The following is a 17,870-nucleotide window of genomic DNA, read 5'->3' on the forward strand; positions in this document are numbered from 1 at the left end:
GGTCTGTTACCTACCAAAAGCAAAAGGTGACACTGGAGGGCTTGATTGGCATTTGAGGCATTACCATGAAAAAAAGAGCTGATATTTCTACTTCAGGTTGCCTGCTTAACTTCTCTGTGGTTTAAGGACCTAAACCCTCTAAGCTTATTTTCCTTACAAACAGGAGTATGCTGGAGCCAGCCCCTTCAGCTCTTGAGAGCTAATTGTTAAATTTTCAGTGAAAACATTTACACTTCAGAAATCAGCAAATGCTACAATACAGGACTTGAGATTTATTGTTTGGTTGGTCGTGTAGACTTAAGAAAGTGTAGGGGCTGGGGCAGCTAGGTGGTGCAGTGGATAAAGCACTGGCCAGTTCAAATCTGGCCTCAGACACTAGACACTTACTAGCTGTGTGACCCTGGGCAAGTCATTTAACCCTCATTGCCCCGCCGCCCCCAAAAATAAAAGGAAGTGAAGGGGAAAATGTTAATGATGCAGATTAAATTTATAAATGTGTCATAGTCATTTTTCCCCAGAGACCTATGTGTTAAAACTTTACCAGAACATCCCTGCTTGTAAGAGTATGGCCCTTCTGGGCAGCTAGGTGGTGCAGTGGATAAAGCACCAACCCTGGATTCAGGAGGACCTGAGTTCAAATCTGACCTCAGACACTTGACACTAGCTGTGTGACCTTGGGCAAGTCACTTAACCCTCATTGCCCTGCCACACCCCCCCCCACCCCCGGCAAAAAAGTCACTGTAAAGAGTATGGCCCTTCTAGACTTTGGACAACCCAATATGTGGGATGGATGTATAGAATAAGTAACATGTGATGAGATATAAGGATATTCCCCTTTTAGATTCTGAGTGGATGTATTGGCAATTCTAAGTATGTTCTTCCTAAAAACCCTTTCAGACTTTGGTTCTTTCAAACAAGTGAGATCATTGATTGGCCTGGCGATGAAAGAATAATTCTTCACAAAGTTTCCATAGCCACTAAATCCTAGAAAAGGAGGTTCTTTGGATGTGTCCAGATGGTGAGTGCTTCTATTTTTTCTGGGTCAGTGTTTAATCCCTGTAGAAATACTTTATGGCCTATGTCCAGATCTTTCCAGCCTTCTTCCTACCTTCTAGAATTGAAGTCAGAGATTATCATTAGTAGTAATAGTGGTAGTGGTGGTGGTAATAGTATTATTTGTATTAATACTTAATATTAGTGATAGTAATTATCAATAATAATAGTCACTAGCATTTATATAATGCCCACATGCCAGGAACTCTGCTAAGCACTTTACAAATATTATCTCATTTGATCTACATAACAACCCTGGCAGGTAGGTGATATTATCCACATTTTACAGTGGAGGAAACTGAGACAAACAAAGATTAAGTGACTTGCCCAACATTACACTGCTACTGAGTGTTTGAAGTAAGCTTTGAACTCAGTTCTTCCTGATTTCAGGCCCAGTGCTCCATCCAGTGTGGCATCTAGCTGCCTTTCATTGAGGTACTTAGCTAAAACTAAGAGAGAATTAATAGAAACTGATAAAGAAAAAGAATTTTTTAAACCCTCCCTTTATTTCAAAGGTACAAATATCGGGGCAGCTAGGTGTCGCAGTGGATAGAGCACCGGTCCTGAAGTCAGGAGTACCTGGGTTCAAATCTGGCTTCAGACACTTAACACTTACTAGCTGTGTGACCCTGGGCAAGTCACTTAACCCCAATTGCCTCACTAAAAAAAAAAAACACAAAAAAACAAAGGTACAAATATCTTTTTTCCCCCTTTTCATTAGAAAAGAAATGACTGGCTCATGCTCAAAATGAATGCTCAGATTCAGAGAAGCTCAGTGAGTCAGTCTATGAAAGTATTCTGGAAGACTGCAAATTTTGCACTGTCCTTAGTATCAAGGGACTCATTTTCATAAGAACTGAGGTCAGGGATGGAGTATAAAAAAAAGGATCATGAGGTGACAGCAAAGTTTTGCAGTCAGTCCTGCCTGGAATGTTATTGCCTACACATGCCACTGGTCCCTATGCCCCCAGTCCATCATCCCATGCAAAAGCTATCACCAACCCCTTCTCTGCCATCCCCTCCAGTTTCTGTTCTGCTGTAGCTGCCTATCCCCACCTCCTCCTTAACTATTTTTGCCCCAAGTGAAGAAAAAAATCCTAACTACACCTCTGAATCTAATACATTTTTTAAAAAGTGAAAACTTACATGATTAACTTAAAGTAAATTGTAGTAATGATGATGATGATAAAGAGGATTGGTAACAAATACTATAATTTTAGTAACAAAGGTACCTATTGCCCTTATAATTTTAAGTCATTTAGCATAAGATATGATCTTTTAATTTAATTATTTTTCTTATGTTTCTCTTTCTATCTACTATAGTTTGGCTTTATCTGAAAAAAAGCTTCGATAGAGTTCTACTTTACTCAGTTTCAAGACACTTCGCTAAAATTAGTAAAAGCTATAATAGAAACCCATAAGATTTTTTTTAAACTCCTCTCTGTAATTCAAAGGTTTTGATATCTTTTTACCCCTTTTCATTAAGAAAGAAATGACTGGCTCATGATCAAAATAAATGATGAAATTCTGATCTCAGTAAGTCTGTCTTTGAAAGCATCCTGGAAAACTGCAAATTGATTACCCTCCTTTGTCTAAAGGGACTCATTTTGGTCAGAATTGAGGTCAGGGATAGAGTGTGCACAAAATATCATGAGCTGAGAGCAAACTTTTGCAGTTAGTCCTGCCTGGGATGTTTGTTACCAACCACCTTGTTTGGGGTCCAGACTGGCTCTGTGGCAAATTCAGTAGTGACCAAAATGGATCTGTGGTCTCTTTGACTGTAGAATGTGAAGGTCTTTATGTACACCAAAAATTTCAAACACTCTCCATACACAGAAGATCAAGACATTTGTGTGGACAGTCACTTCATAGAAACAAGTTTCTGCTTCCTTCACATTGAAATTCTCCATTACATAATGACCATTGTCGAGCAAAAGAATCATGCTTGCCTGTTAACACAATCAGCTAACAGAAAACAAGCATTTATTAAGAACTTACTATGAGCCAGGAACTGTGCTAGGTGATGGGAATACAAACAAACAGAAATAAAGACTGTCCCTGCCCTCCTAGAGCTTACATTCTAATGGGAGAGTACAACACGTAAAAGGAAGCTGAAAAGTGGGAAGAAGGGGTTTGATGGAGAAGTGCAGAGGCATGGCAGGTCTGGATGTCCTCCTTAAATGCAAGTTCTGGGGCAAATCATCTTATCAGGAAAGGTCAGTGGCAGATGTAATTCTGAGATATAAATTCCAGGGCTAAAGTGATCTTTCCAGATAAAGATGTTTCTTTAGCATGAAGGAGAAGGATGGTCTCAAGTCAAAGAACCAGGAATATAATTCATGAACAGAATCAGTCATATCTACAAAATATTACCAATTTCCTGATAATTCCTAGTATTCCATGGCCAGCTATGATGGAAGGTTTATTGGAAGTGCTTTAGGCTCTGCATCTGAAACATTGGCATATTATTTAGTAGTATATTAAAGGTTTTGGGGGGATCTTAGAATAAGGTTGTTCCAGGTAATATTTTTCCTCCCTTTTTTGCCCCCAGTAGCTGCCTATATCCTATACCATCTGAGGTTTTCTTTTTGGATAAGAGTTTAGGTTTACTCTAAAAGTTAAAAGAAAAAATAACAGACACTTTAAGCAGTTCTTTGGCTACGTGTCAGGCTATGAAAAATAGATTGGAAATGGAGTATCTCTTAGATTTCACATGATAAGGGCTTGAGCTGAGCTGAACTTTTGCATTTTGTCCAAGAGAAGGATAAGGAAGTTGATATGATTTATCGTTTTCCAAAGGTTATTCTAAGAGTGTGTTTAATCTTACTTTGGGGAAAGAAATACAAATGTCTGAGTTCAACTCTACATATGCTCAAGCTTCAGAAAGAAAGTTGATGGGACAGCTATGTGGTACAGTGGATAAAGCACCAGCCCAGGATTCAGGAGGACCTGAGTTCAAATCTACCTTCAGACACTTGACACTTACTAACCGTGTGACCCTGGGCAAGTCACTTAACCCTCATTTCCCCACCCAAAAAAGAAAGAAAATTGAACAAAGAACAATGTTATTTAGCCCTTTTCTAAATTTTTGCTGAATTTAATGCCTTTGCTTAAATACTTGGAGGATCTCTGATTTTATCACAATGGTACTTTTTCCATCAGTGCAGACCCTATGCAATTTGGTAGACTCTCTTCGAAGTGGCTGAAAAAATTCATCATCTTCTTTGCTAGTCACCAGGTTCAAAACCTTTCCAGCTTGGTAAGAGTTTATGAAGTTGCCTTTCACTGCCTTTACCTTCACACCACAAGGAGATGTGGAAGATAACTTTAGCGGAGATAAAGTTAGTCTATTCCTTGATAAACATTTGAGTCCAGAATTGCTCACTGAAGTCAAATCATGGATATAACCAAATAATGCTTTTGTTTAATTTTAGGTCTTTTCCAGTCTCAAGTGGTTAGATGAGTTCTATTTTGGCTCAGTACTGAATTATCATTGCTGTCTCACAAATCTTGCCCTGAGGCTAAGCCAAAAAAATAAGATTTCATTTGTCTCAACTAGCTGAGACAACTAGACAGTTGAGTCAACTTTGCCTCCCTAAAGTGTAGTATGGAATGGAACGGAAAAGCATTATTCATTATTATTCATCACTTGCCATGCCTGGTGCCATATTCTAGGGATAAAATGGAAATTCTTAGAGACAGTCCCTGCTTTCAAGGAGCTCACATTCTAAATTAGGGAAGTACATAAGTACATAAAGGAAGACATTCACATCAATCAGTCAGTAAACTAGCATTTATTAAGCACCTGCTATACAGGCATCACACTAAGCACTGGGGATACAAAGACAAAAGACAATTCCTACTCTCGAGGGGTTGACAGTCTAATGAGAAAGACAACATGCAAGCAACTGTGTACAAACACGCTCCGTGCAGAATAAATTGGAAATAACAGGGGAAAGGAACCAAGAAAAAAAGAGAAAAGGCTTGCAGAAGATGGGACTTCAGCTGAAACTTGAAGGAAGCCAGGGTGGCAAGGAGGTGGAGATGATGAGAGGGAATGTTGCAGGCCTGGGGGACAGCCAGGGAAAATGCTCAGATCCCGGAGAGTGTTTTGTGGAAGAAGCAACAAGGCGGCCAGTGTCACTGGATCACAGAGTAAAATAGAAGAATGCTGGAAAGATAGGAAGGGGCCAGAGTATGAAGAGCATTAAAAGACAAAGAGAAAATTTTCTATTTGGACCTGGAGGTAATAGGAAGCCACTAGAGTTTACTGAATAGGTGTTAGACATGATCAGTTAGACTGTGCTTTGGGAAGATCAATTTGACACCTGAGTGAAGGATGGACTGGGGTGAGGAGAAGAGACTTGGTTGGTGCAGTATTCCAAGCTTGATGTGACGAAGACCTGCATGCACCAGGATGGTAGCAGTGCCAAAGGAAGCAAACCAGGACAGAGAGGTGTCGCAAAAAATCTTTAGAGAGTATTAAGTAGAGGGTAAATAAGAGCATCAAAGGCTATAGAAAGGTCAAAAAGGATAAAGTTTGAGAAAAGATCGTTAGATTTAACAATTAAAAGATCCTTGATAAATTTGAAGAGAACATCTGGGTTGAATGATGAAGTTAGAAGCCAGACTTCAGAGTGTCAAGAAGAGAAGAAAGGAAGTGTAGGCCACTATTAATATACACTGACTTCTCAAGGAGTTTAGTAACAAAGGAAAGGAGAGATAGAGGCTGATCACTAATTGGGATGGATGCATGAAGTCAGGGTTTGGGACGAATGAGGCAAACAAAGGCATGTTTGTAGACAGTAAGGAAGCTGTCAGGAGACAGAGAGCAGTTGAAGATTAGTAAGAAAGTAGGGATGCTAAAGGGAGCTAGAGAAGATAAGATGAGATGGGTGGTAAAGTTAAGAAGCATCTCTTCATGGGAGATGGGTATAAAGGAGAAGATAATGGTAAGATGCATCTGAGTGACGTGAGATGAGGAACAGGTGAGAAAATTGAGCTCATTTCAATTGAGCTCCATTTTTATTCCAGTAAAATATGATGTAGGTTTTTCAGCTGAGAAGGTTGGGGAGGTCTGAAGATTGAGGTAAAAGTTTGGAAAACCTGCTGTGGTGAGTGGGATAATGAATCAATTAAGGAGATGCAAAAGGATTGTCTTGTCTCTGTGAAGGCCCAGTTAAGATTACATCACCTGGGGCAGTTAGGTGGCACAGTGGGTAAAGCACTAGCCTTGGATTCAGGACGACCCGAGTTCAAATCCAGCCTCAGACTAGCTATGTGACCCTGGGCAAGTCACTTAATCCTCACCGCCCTGCAAAAAAAAAAAAAAAAAAAAGATTACATCACATAAGTTTGTAGTGGACACAGTCAGTATGGTTCCATGCAACTTTGTTCAGCAGCATAAAAGCAGGAGTAAAGGCAGTGGGTGGTTTAGTTCGTGACAGATGGAAAGGCTATGCAGTATTTAAGCTTTGATAGGGAAAATATCAAGACCTCAAGGACCTTGGGAAGCAATGGCAAATACAGAAGGCCACAACCAAGAGAACAAAGGATCTAAGAGCTGCACTCTGCTATGCAGAGGTCAACTCTTCTCATTTTGTTGTCATTCAGTGATTTCTGCTGTGTTCAACTCTTCATGACCCCATTTGGGGTGTTCTTGGCAAAGAGACTGGAGTGGTTTACCATTTCCTTCTCCAGCTCTTTCTACAGATGAGGAAACAAAGGAAAAAAGGGTTAAATGACTTGTCCAGGGTCACACAGATATTAAGTGTCTGAGGCTGGATTTGAACTCAGGAAGATGAGTCTTCCTGATTCTAGGTATCCACTGTGCCACCTTGCTACCCAGATTTTCTCATACATGGGATCAAATCAATAATCGATTAGTCAATATATAAACATTTATTAAGAACCTTTTGGGGCAGCTAGGTGGCAGAGTGGATAAAGCACTGATCTTTGTTTCCTTTGCAAAGCCTACCATTGTACCTTGTATATATAACAGGTAGTAGTCAGCAAAGGGAGGGAATGAAGATATGAGCTCCAGTGGTGGTTGTATTAATGGAGAGAAGAGGACAGATGTGGGAAATATCATAGAAGCAGAAAGAAGATATGACAATGTTTTGGCTATGTGGGCTGAAGGAGAGTGATGAATCAATGATGATACAGAGGTTATTACCCTAGGTGAAAATGGCAATAGGAAAGGTTGAAAAGGGGTGGGTTTTGGAGGAAAGATACTGAGTTTGGGACCTATCATCTTTGAGATTTCTACATACCAGGTTCAAACTGTCTACTATGCAGTTGGTGAGTAATACTGGTACTCAGTGAAGGGAGGAGGGCTCTTTTTATGAGTCTGTGAGTCATCTGTATACAGACGATCATTAAACTCATGGCAATGATTAAGTCACCAAGTGAGGGAATGTAGAAAAAGGAGAGAAGGAAGCCCAGAACAGAGCTTCAGGTTGAGGGGAAACCCCTAGTTAGGAACATGATAAATAATGATCTTAAAATAAAAAAAGTCTGAAGATCCAGCAAATGAGAAAGATGAGGAATTTTCGTTTAGATAAACCTAGATTTCCCCCCAGTTTTTGCTTCTACTTTTTCAATTTTGATAGATGACTGTTCTCTTACCATCTCAGCCTCTTTCCATGTCCATTACACATCAATACTCATCACATCTAAATTTCTGTTGAACAAGATATAAGACCTGCCTATTCCTCAATTCAAATGCAGTGGCCTTTTCTTAATATTTTTCTTCCTCAACCTCTTTGTATAATTACCTAACCCTCCTTGAAACTCTATCTTCCCTTGGGTTGCATCAAAATGAACTATCTTAGTTTTCCACTGATTCCTTCTCCATCTTCTTCTGGGCTTCCTGACAAAATCCTACCCAAACTCAAAATGCCACTTCTTTTGTAAAACCTTTCTTGCTTCCCCCATTGGAACTGAGCTTATCATTCTTGAACTCCCAGAAAATTCTGTACCTCTCTTACTGTACTTAGTACATACTAGTTTATATACAGTTTTTAGTGACTTGTTTCCCCCAATCTATAAGCTCTTCCATGGTAGCAACTATGTTTTTCTGATCTTTGTTTCCTTTGCAAAGCCTACCATTGTACCTTGTATATATAATAGGTACCGAATAAATATTTATTGCATCTAATTGCATTTATTAAATAGTAATATTTACCTTCATACGCAAACTAAAGTATATGAGTTATTTTGGAATCCACAGATAAAAATTGCTATCTAAATATACCAGGATATCAGGGCAGGTAGGTGACATGGTAGACAGAGTGCCAGACCTGAATTCAAATCTGGCCTTAGACACCTAGGAGCTATGTGACCCATGGCAATTCACTTAATTGTTTGCCTCAGTTTCCTCATCTGTAAAATGAACTGGAGAAGGAAATGGCAAACCATCCCTAAAGGGGGTCACAAAGAGTAGGACACGACTGAAACAATTGAACAATAACAATATAAATATATCATTTGAATTTGCTGCTCTGGATTAGGTCTTCACACTCATACATTTAACAGCTGATGTTTGTATAATGTTTTTTGACTTCCAAAATATTTTATGTCCATTATATCCTTTGTGTCATGCACCTTCAACAGCCCTGGAGAGTTGTTAGCACAGATAGTATTATTCTCATTTTACAAATGAAAAAAAAAATGAAGTAAAGTGAGGTTAAACTACTTTTGCAAAGTCACACAGTGAGTATGAAGGTAGAGGGTAGGCAGTAGAGCAAGGATTCAAAACCTGAGCCTCTGGCCTCTAAATTCAGGCCTCCCTCCTCTGAGGAGTAGCTGCCTCACAATTTTAGAGAGGGTAGGAAATCTGTAGAGCATCCAGTGCAACTGCTTCGTTTACAGATGAGGAAACAGACCCAAAGTAGGGACTTAACTTGGGTCACATAATTAAAGCACCAGGAGCAGCATTTGACCTCAGGTCTTCTGACATTAACTCCCATGCATTTTCCCCTACACTATATGTCCTATGCTTCCACAAAAGTGTAGGCAATGGGCGATTCTGAAACTTTAAAATGACTTTCAAATAACCTTGTAAAGAAACCATTTGCTCTCAGTTATTTAAGTCCCACATTTGAGGTGTCCCAAAATCCAAGTGCAGTTTAAAAATGTAGAAATTTTTAAACTGCAATAAGACTTTGGGATGCCCTGAATAATATTGTTTTAAAATATCTGTAAGGAATCTAAATTGAGAGTTAGATTAGGTTGTTTTGTTGCTGGCCAGGGGCAAAATTGAATATATATATATATATGCATATATGTGTGTGTGTGTGTGTATATAAGTTTGTACTTGTACCGCCTCATAGTAGAAAAAACAAACAAAAAAAGTCCTATGTGAAAAGCAGCAAAAACATAAGTTGTTTTGTAAGTGACTATAAAAATGAAATCGTAGAGATGGAAGCAATATTGCTGTGTTCAGTGGGAAAGTTTACTAACAAACAAATGGTCATGTGGCAATGTACTAAGCAGCATTCTAAATTTTCTTTTCTTAGATCAAAAAGAAAGATTCCGAAGCCAATAGTTCTATTGATGCTATTTTGTTACATTACATCTTCCCATGTATAATTATATAGTGCCTGCAAAACTCAAATGTGCTTAATACCTTAATGCTTTGAGCACAAAGAAGACTGTGGTCATATGACTTTGCTATATTTAGTAAAGGTCTCTGTTTTCTGTTTAGCTCTCTGCTTACAATTTTCTGCTCTGAAGAAACAGGAGTTTCAAGTGCATACTGATCTTTCTCATTTCGTGAATGAACTGAATTAGCACCTGTTTTCAAGCTGTCAAAATACATTAAAAACTGGAAGGAAAAGGTTTACGTTCTGCTCTTTCATCATGGGAGGGTATTTTTTTTTTTCTGTTTTTCTCTTCAAAAGAAGGAAGGAAGAAAGGTACGCTATGGTATTTACCAAATGCTTCTGAAATCTAAAATGTGTATGCAACCAGAGAATACAACAGTGGAATTGTGATCCCACCCTAAGGTGATTTCAGTAAAAACCTTTTGAAAGAGAAAACTGGCTCATGTATCCCTGTAAAATTACTGAAGAAATCCAAAGGCAGTAAAGAAGATTTAATTTTACAATAGGGGGACAGATGATTAATTAGTTGCTAACCATCCATTCCCACTCCAGGTTACCTTCTGTGTACTTTATGTGTATTGTGCATTTACCAAATTATTTACAGGTTATATCCACCATTAAAGTGTAAGGTCCTTGACAGTAGGGACTATTTTTGCCTTTCTTTGTATCCCCAGCATTAGCATTTAGTACCTAGTAAATAGTTAATGCTTAACAAATGCTTATTAATTGATTGATTGCTTAATTAACTAACTGGTTGCCTTTGTAATCCACCTCTAGAAGAGTCATGAGTGAAAAGGATTAAAAATAAATAACACTCTACAAAAAAAAACTCAAAAAAATAAAAATAAAAATAAATAACACTAGTTTAATAAATGTAACAATTTGGAGAAGTTTCCTGAGACCTTGGCCAAGCCACTAAATTTTTGGGGGGGGGGGGACTTGTTTCTCTTATCTTTAACATGAGAGGGTTGAATTAAATTCATTTCAACACACATTTATTAAGCATTTACTCTGTTCCAGGCATTGTGCTAAGTGCTGGGGGATACAGAAAGAAACAAAAGACAGTCCCTGCTCAAGGAACTCAACGATCTAATAGGGGAGACAACATGCAAACATATGTGTGTGTACATTTACAAAGGGTACACATGTACACACACATAAATGCACAGCAAACTATATACAGGATAAACAGAAAATAATTAAAAGCAGTAAAGTACTGGAGCTAAGAGGGGTTAGGGAAGGCTTCCTTTAGAAGGTAGGATCTTATTTGGGCTTTAAAGGAAATCAGATGCCTCTCCTCATTTACACCTGTTAAAATCCTCTAGCTCAATTGCCACTTCCTCCATGAAGCCTTCCCTTCTCTCTCCAACTTCGAGTGAGCAGCTACTTCCTCAATTTTTTCAAGAACATTCTTTAAGATTTCTCCTTTGGCCTTCACATTTTCCCTTGTGTCATTCTAATCTGTGTACACTTCATAATATCTAAGCTTGTTGACAGCAGGGACTATTCCATCCTTCACATTTGCATTTCTAGCTTCTGGAACAATGCCTTACACAGAATAGGTACTTAAGGCACATGTGTTCAGCTGAATGAAATCTAGTGAGTGAACCTGTGAGCATCATGACCCAAATACCCTATATTCACTGATGGGTGGAAAGAGAATTTGACTGTTTTTTGTCTGATTGTTTTTTTTCAGAGCAAACTATCTAGTTTAGAGATTATTCAAGCCCAGAAAATCCTGGTCTCTAGTCCCAATTATACAATTAGCTAGTTTACCTTGGGCAAGTCATTTAACCTTCTTGTACCTCAATTTCATTACTTGTATAAGAAATGAGGAGGATTAGACAAGATTACCTTTCCCAAACTACTCTTATTGTGAAGTACTTCTGGGTTTAAAATATATTTACAGAAGTCATACTGGTTGCTATAATAGACCTCAGATAATTGGGGACATGGGGTGTCAGAGAAATATTGCAGCAAATCAAGGAAATTAAGTCCATTTTCCTAGTCCCTCAAGTGCTACATACTAAATTACTTGATGTATATATATAATTGAACATTTCATATTAATATTATAAGAACATATATGGAATTATAACAGTTATGTGAAGAGATATAAAAATATTCAGGTTATTTTGACAGTGCTGAAATACCAGTAGCTTTTTAGCTACGGAATTACAGCATTTTAGAATAGGAAGGGATCTCAGAAGTCATCTAGTTCAAACCATACCCTAAAGGACCCCTTGCTATAACATATGTGATAAATGGTCAGTTCTAGTCTTTGAATAAAGACCTCCAGTGAGCATGACTTGAATCTATCCCAAAGTAGCCCATTTCATTTTTAGACAGTTGTAATGGTTATGAAATTTTTCCTATTTTTGATGAATCCATTCTGGTCCTTTGTGATCATTACTTCCTTTTCTAGAAGTTTGCTGACCAAATTTAATGACAGATTCTGGAATTTTTCCAGGAATTGAAGTCAAGTTCACTGGCCTACATACCTTGCAGACTGTGTTAGCTTCCTCTTCGTCATTTTTGCTCTGTCATTTCCAGTGCAAAGGTCCTTGTTCTAAGCAAAGAAAACCAAAACCAAATAATAATTGAGTAGTTCTACCTTCTCTCTTGTTAGTTATCATGGTCCTATTCATTCTTAAGCAAAGATCCTTTCCCTTCTTTGATTCTCTTTTTTCTCCCAGTGTAGTAACTCCTTTTTAATATCTCCCCTTCCCATTCTCATTCACAGTTTGAATTTCTTGGAATGCAAGTACTGCAGGTTCAGGAGACTGTGGGATCCACACTCATAAAACTAACTGATGAGGCCCCACTCATAGGTTTATCTTTAGATTTAGCCAGATGACATAATTAGCTCAAGCAAAAGCACTTCTCGAAGTGGAAGAGTAAGAAAATGTCCTTTTCCATAAGCCTGGGACCTACTGTCCCATAAATACCTTTAACATAAGTGATGAAAAATGGATGCATGCTGAGTTTACAAGTAGAAAGGTCCTCACTAAGAATACATGGTCATGGTCCCAAAATAGAAGAAGGGGTCCCACTTATCTCTAATAACGAAGGCCCCCTGGTATCTTTTCAGAAGGTCCTTGTGTTTTCTTCAGAGGAAGCAAGCTGTTCTGCTGGGCCCTATGGTCTTCTCCTGGAGGGACGGCAGTGTTTCTGCTGCTTGATTGTTAGTCTCCACCATCCTCTGCTTTAGGGTCAACTGAATTCTTGTCCTAGGGTGCTGATGTTTTGTTTTATTTCATTTTCTGGAAATGAATGCATTTAGCAGGAGCTTTCACTTTGTCTGCTCCCTGAAAGTCTCAACCTGCCATCTTCTGAATTGGATCCCATCTCCAAGCACCAGATTCTTGATTCTTCTCAACTCCACAGCTAGACTATCTGGCCACTTCTTCCATGGCCACATGCCTCTGTTACAAGACACCACTGATGAGGCAGGGGGAAGAGTAGAAAGAAATATCTTCATTTGCTTTGATTTCAGAAATTTATTCTTAAGATTTTCACATCCATATTGGACTGATTTCCCGTTTAGAATTTTAGTCCATGGAATGCTACTTAGTTAGCCCTTCTCTGAGCCCTCTGAAATCTCCTTTTCTAAAATCTATGGTGCATTTCAAATTGTAATTGGCTTTCTTCTCTTCCTCTGTCACCAACTCAAGAAAGGAATAATCATTTTCCCAAGAGGTTCCCATCATTCCACCCTTATAACTTTTCCCTTCCTGTTAGTGAGAATCAGATCCACAATGGAATTTTGCCTTGTGGTTACTCCAACTTTTGAAAGAGAAAGTTATCAATAAGGGAAGTAAAGAAGTTATCAGGTTATCTGCTTTGGTTAGATCACTCTTCCATCACACTTTGAATTCAGCCTTCTGATCTGTTTCACAAATTCCTCATCTATTTCCTCTCTCTGTACAAGTGGTCTGTAGTACTCCAATAACAAGGTAAGTCAAGGCAACAAGAATTTATTTAGCACTCTGTGCCAAGCATTGTGCTAAGCACTGGGAATTACAAATACAAGCAAGAAGAAAAGCCCTGTTTTCAAAGAGATTACATCCTTATGGAGGAAGGCAACACCCTGAAAACTGGGGTTGGAGCAAAGTCTCCATGCAGGGGAATAAAAAGTCTGGAAAGCCAGAAGCAGATCTAGGTAGGGAATGATGGTAGACTGGTTTGTGCTTCTCTCAAAAACGGAAGCCCTGGGAGGGACTCACCAATGGAAGAAGGGACTGCCATCATGGAAGAATGTTCCAAGGGGAGAAGGCCATAGGGAAAGCTGGATATTTCAGAGTGAAAAAAAACCCTGGAACTTAGGAAAGTTCCTGGGTGGCAGTCTGGAAAGTCAGAAGCAGACAAAATCATTTGTTTTTTCTTCCATTAATCTGCATCCAAATGCTCTCTTTCTTGCTTCTGCCTTCTGGTTCCTGTATTTCTTCACATATATACCTGTTAATATGAAATGCTATTCCACTCCTAACCCCTTTAACTCATCTTATTTCTTTTCAATAAGGTATACTCAGACAGAGACATTTTAATCATGGATTTCTGCCCAACTCCTTCCTCTTCCGCCTCCTCTTCCTCTTATTTTTTTCCTCCTCTCTGTCTCCTTTCTCACCAAATGCAACCAAGAAGTATTAACATCATTATTTAGTCACATGCCACCTGATTCTGATACAGCATATTTTTGAATTTGAAGAAAGTGTTATAAAAACAAGTTTTCATAGATGCTCTCGTATATTTTAATTCAGAAAGAATTGTATTAGAAGCATTACTGAGTCACTGAGATTACCCTATTTCAAAAACCACACTTGTATTTTCTAGAATTTTAAAAATTGACTCGGTGAATAAAGTATCACAGATTCTCAAATTTGGAAGGTACCTCAGAGATCATCTAGTCTGACATATATACAAAAACTAGACCCCTTTATGAAATACTCAATGAGTGGCAAAAGATCTTTGATGACTTTCAGTGAGGGGAGATTGACCAACTAACACCTGAGACAGCCATTTCACTTTTGGTTGGCTCTAATTGTTAGGAAGTTTTTCCTGACATCAGGCTATGTACCTCTGTTAAACCATACCACTGATGATGAAAGGAGGGGAGGAGAAGAAAATACTCTGTTTCCCTTTCCAACTTCACAATTTCATTCTTAACTTTTTTTTCATATTTATATTGGGCTGACTTTTCATCTAGAATTTTTACTCTATGGGATCCTACTTAGCCTCCCTCTGAATCCTTTGAAATCTGCTTTCTTAAAATTAAAGGTAGCTTTCTACCCCCTGGTCTGGGGGTGGGGGGGTGATTCCTTTCTGCCCCCTCCTTTCTCTGATTCGGACCCCATTCACTAGCGACAGGAGGGACTTGTACCTACCGGAGGACGCTTGGAGATCCCATCTCGTCTCCTTTCCTCTGGATGCAAGATGAACCTGGAGTGGGTGTACAATGAGGAGAAGCTGATCCTCTGCTGGAAATACTACCTAGGGAGGTTTGCGATCCTGCCCTTTCTCTGGCTGGTCAACGTTCTGCGGTTATTTCGAGAGGCCTTCCTGTCCGCAGCCTATGAGGGGCAGGGACAAATCAAGGGTTACTTCCGGCGTTCTGTCCTCGGACTGATCTTTTGGCTCGTGGCACTGACCTCCTGGATCACCATCTTCCAGATTAAGAGCCCACTGGAGAGCCCTGGGCGACTATCTCACCTTCAAAATCCCTCTGGGGATACCCTGATCAGCACACCCCACCCCCCCATCCCCCTCCAGCTCTTGGCCCGCTCTCCGTCCCATCCTGTCTTATTCCCCGCACTGGGCCAGCATGGCTTCCAAAGATGAAGATTGAGCATCCTTCATATCCCCACAGCCTTTTGTTTGCCCAGGCTGGCTCCCCAGAACATCCATCCCTGACTAATTTTCCACCTCTTTTCCCAGTTCTCTCTGTCGCCTACACTGAAACTCCCACATAAAAAAAAAATCAAACAAACAAACAAACAAACAAAACAAGGATATTTCATGAAAAAAAATAAATAAAGGTAAGCATCACCCTAAATTAGCCTCTTTACGATTTCCACCCCTTACTCATAGTTTTGCCCTCTAGGGCCAAAAAGAAAAAGGCTAATCCTTCTTCCTTATTATAGGTCTTCAAAAACTTGAAGATCAATAAGGTAATTCCATGCAATTTGACATCCAACCTCAGAACAAAGTCTGAAAATTCTTAGTGTCATTTACAATTTTTTTTTCCTTCATGCCTGTTTCATATAAAGAACTAGCCCCTTTATTAGCCAAGGCATACCCCTTTACATAGACTTTTGATTCCACCCCATCCTGTATTCTCCAGCAGATTGTCCCTACTCTGTTTTTAATTTTTAGTTTCTATCTATTGACTCCTTTTTTGCTGCTTGCAAACTCATGCCTTTCAATTCTTAAAATAAGCAAGCAACTTGATTTGGTGATTCCCAATTACTGGTATCCTATATAATCTCCTTTAAAAATTTTTTTTGAAATTAAAACAACTCTAAGGTACCATATCATATCTATCAGATTGGTTAATATGACAAAAAAAAAAAGAAAATAATAAATGTTGGAGAAGCTGTGGAAAATTGGAACACATACATTGTTGGTGGAGTTATAAACTGATCCAACCATTCTGGAGAGCAATTTGGAACTATGCCCAAAGGGCTATGAGGCTGTGCATATCCTTTGAACCAGTAATACCACTACTAGGTCTGTATCCCAAAGAGATCATAAAAAAGGGGGAAAGACCCATATGTACAAAAATATATAACAACTCTCTTTGTGGTGGCAAAAAATTGGAAATCAAGGGAATGCCCATCAATTGGGAAATGGCTGAACAAGTTGTGGTATATGAATGGAATAGAATACTATTGTGCTTTAAGAAATGATGAGGAGGCAGATTTCAGAAAAACCTGGAAAGACTTAAGTGGACTGATGCTGAGTGAAGTGAGCAGAACCAGGAGCACATTGTACACAGTAAGAGCAACATTGTAGGATGATCAACTGTGATAGATGTAGCTCTTCTCAGCAATACAATGATACAAGACAATTACAAAGAACTCATGATAGAAAATGCTCTCCACATCCAGAAAAAAGAACTGTGGAATCTGGATGAAGATTGAACTATACTGTTTCTACTTTGTTTTTGTTTTTTTGTTTTTGAATTTTTTCTCTTTTGTTCTGATTCTTCCTTCACAGCATGACTAATGCAGAAATAATGTTTAATGTGATTGTACATATATAACCTATATCAGATTGCTTTCTGTCTTAGGAAAGGGGGAGGGAAGGAAAGGAGGGAAAAAATTTGGAACTCGAAATCTTATAAAAACAAATGTTAGGGGCAGCTAGGTGGTGCAGTGGATAGAGCACCAGCCCTGGATTCAGGAGTACCTGAGTTCAAATCCAGCCTCAGACACTTAACACTTACTAGCTGTGTGACCCTGGGCAAGTCACTTAACCGCAATTGCGCCGCAAAACAAACAAACAAAAATGTTGAAAACTATTTTTACACGTAACTGGAAAATAATAAAATACTTTTATGATTAAATTTTTTTCTGAACTTAAATACTGAAAATAGAGCATTTCCATATATATATCAAGAAACTAAAAGGATACTATATGAAACTGTGCATCTCCATTTTATACCATTTGCTTTCTAAAATGTATAACATAAATTTTTGTTACTTTCAAAACTGTCCTGCTTATCTGTGCTTCTTTCTGTTCTCTTCTGTGCCTTTTAAAAAATGTTACAACCACCTTTTCTTTTGCTTTTTCTTTCTTTTTTTTGCATTAGTACTGTAAACCCTCCCCCTCTCACCAACTAAAAACCAAGAACATGAAAGAGGGAGAAAAGCCCAATTTGTAACAAATAAGCAAGGCCATAAAACAAAACAAAACGAATAAAACACAGTGACCAAGTCGAAAAAAATGTATCTCTCTATATCATCTCTGTTAGGAGATGGGTAACATGCTTCATTATAGGTACTCTGGTGATATGGATGGTCATTGCATTGGTCAGAGTTCTTACATTTTTTCAAAGTTGTTTTTCTTTACAATATTGCTGTTCTTGTTGAAATTATTCTGTTTCTGCTAACTTCTTTTACTTTGTACTACCCCAAATTCTTTAAAATTATCTTTTTTTTTCATTTCTTATAGGATAATATTTTATTGCATTCATATGTCACAATTGGTTCA

General features: G+C 38.6%; 1 pseudogene; it reads left to right on the forward strand.

Annotated features, from left to right (window-relative positions):
- The first annotated feature begins 15,092 nt into the window (after positions 1-15,092).
- On the forward strand, positions 15,093-15,396 carry LOC122738392 (annotated as a pseudogene).
- The last annotated feature ends 2,474 nt before the right edge of the window (positions 15,397-17,870 follow it).

This window comes from Dromiciops gliroides, chromosome 2 (genome assembly GCF_019393635.1).
Source record: "Dromiciops gliroides isolate mDroGli1 chromosome 2, mDroGli1.pri, whole genome shotgun sequence".
In the NCBI taxonomy this organism is placed as follows: Eukaryota; Metazoa; Chordata; class Mammalia; order Microbiotheria; family Microbiotheriidae; genus Dromiciops; species Dromiciops gliroides.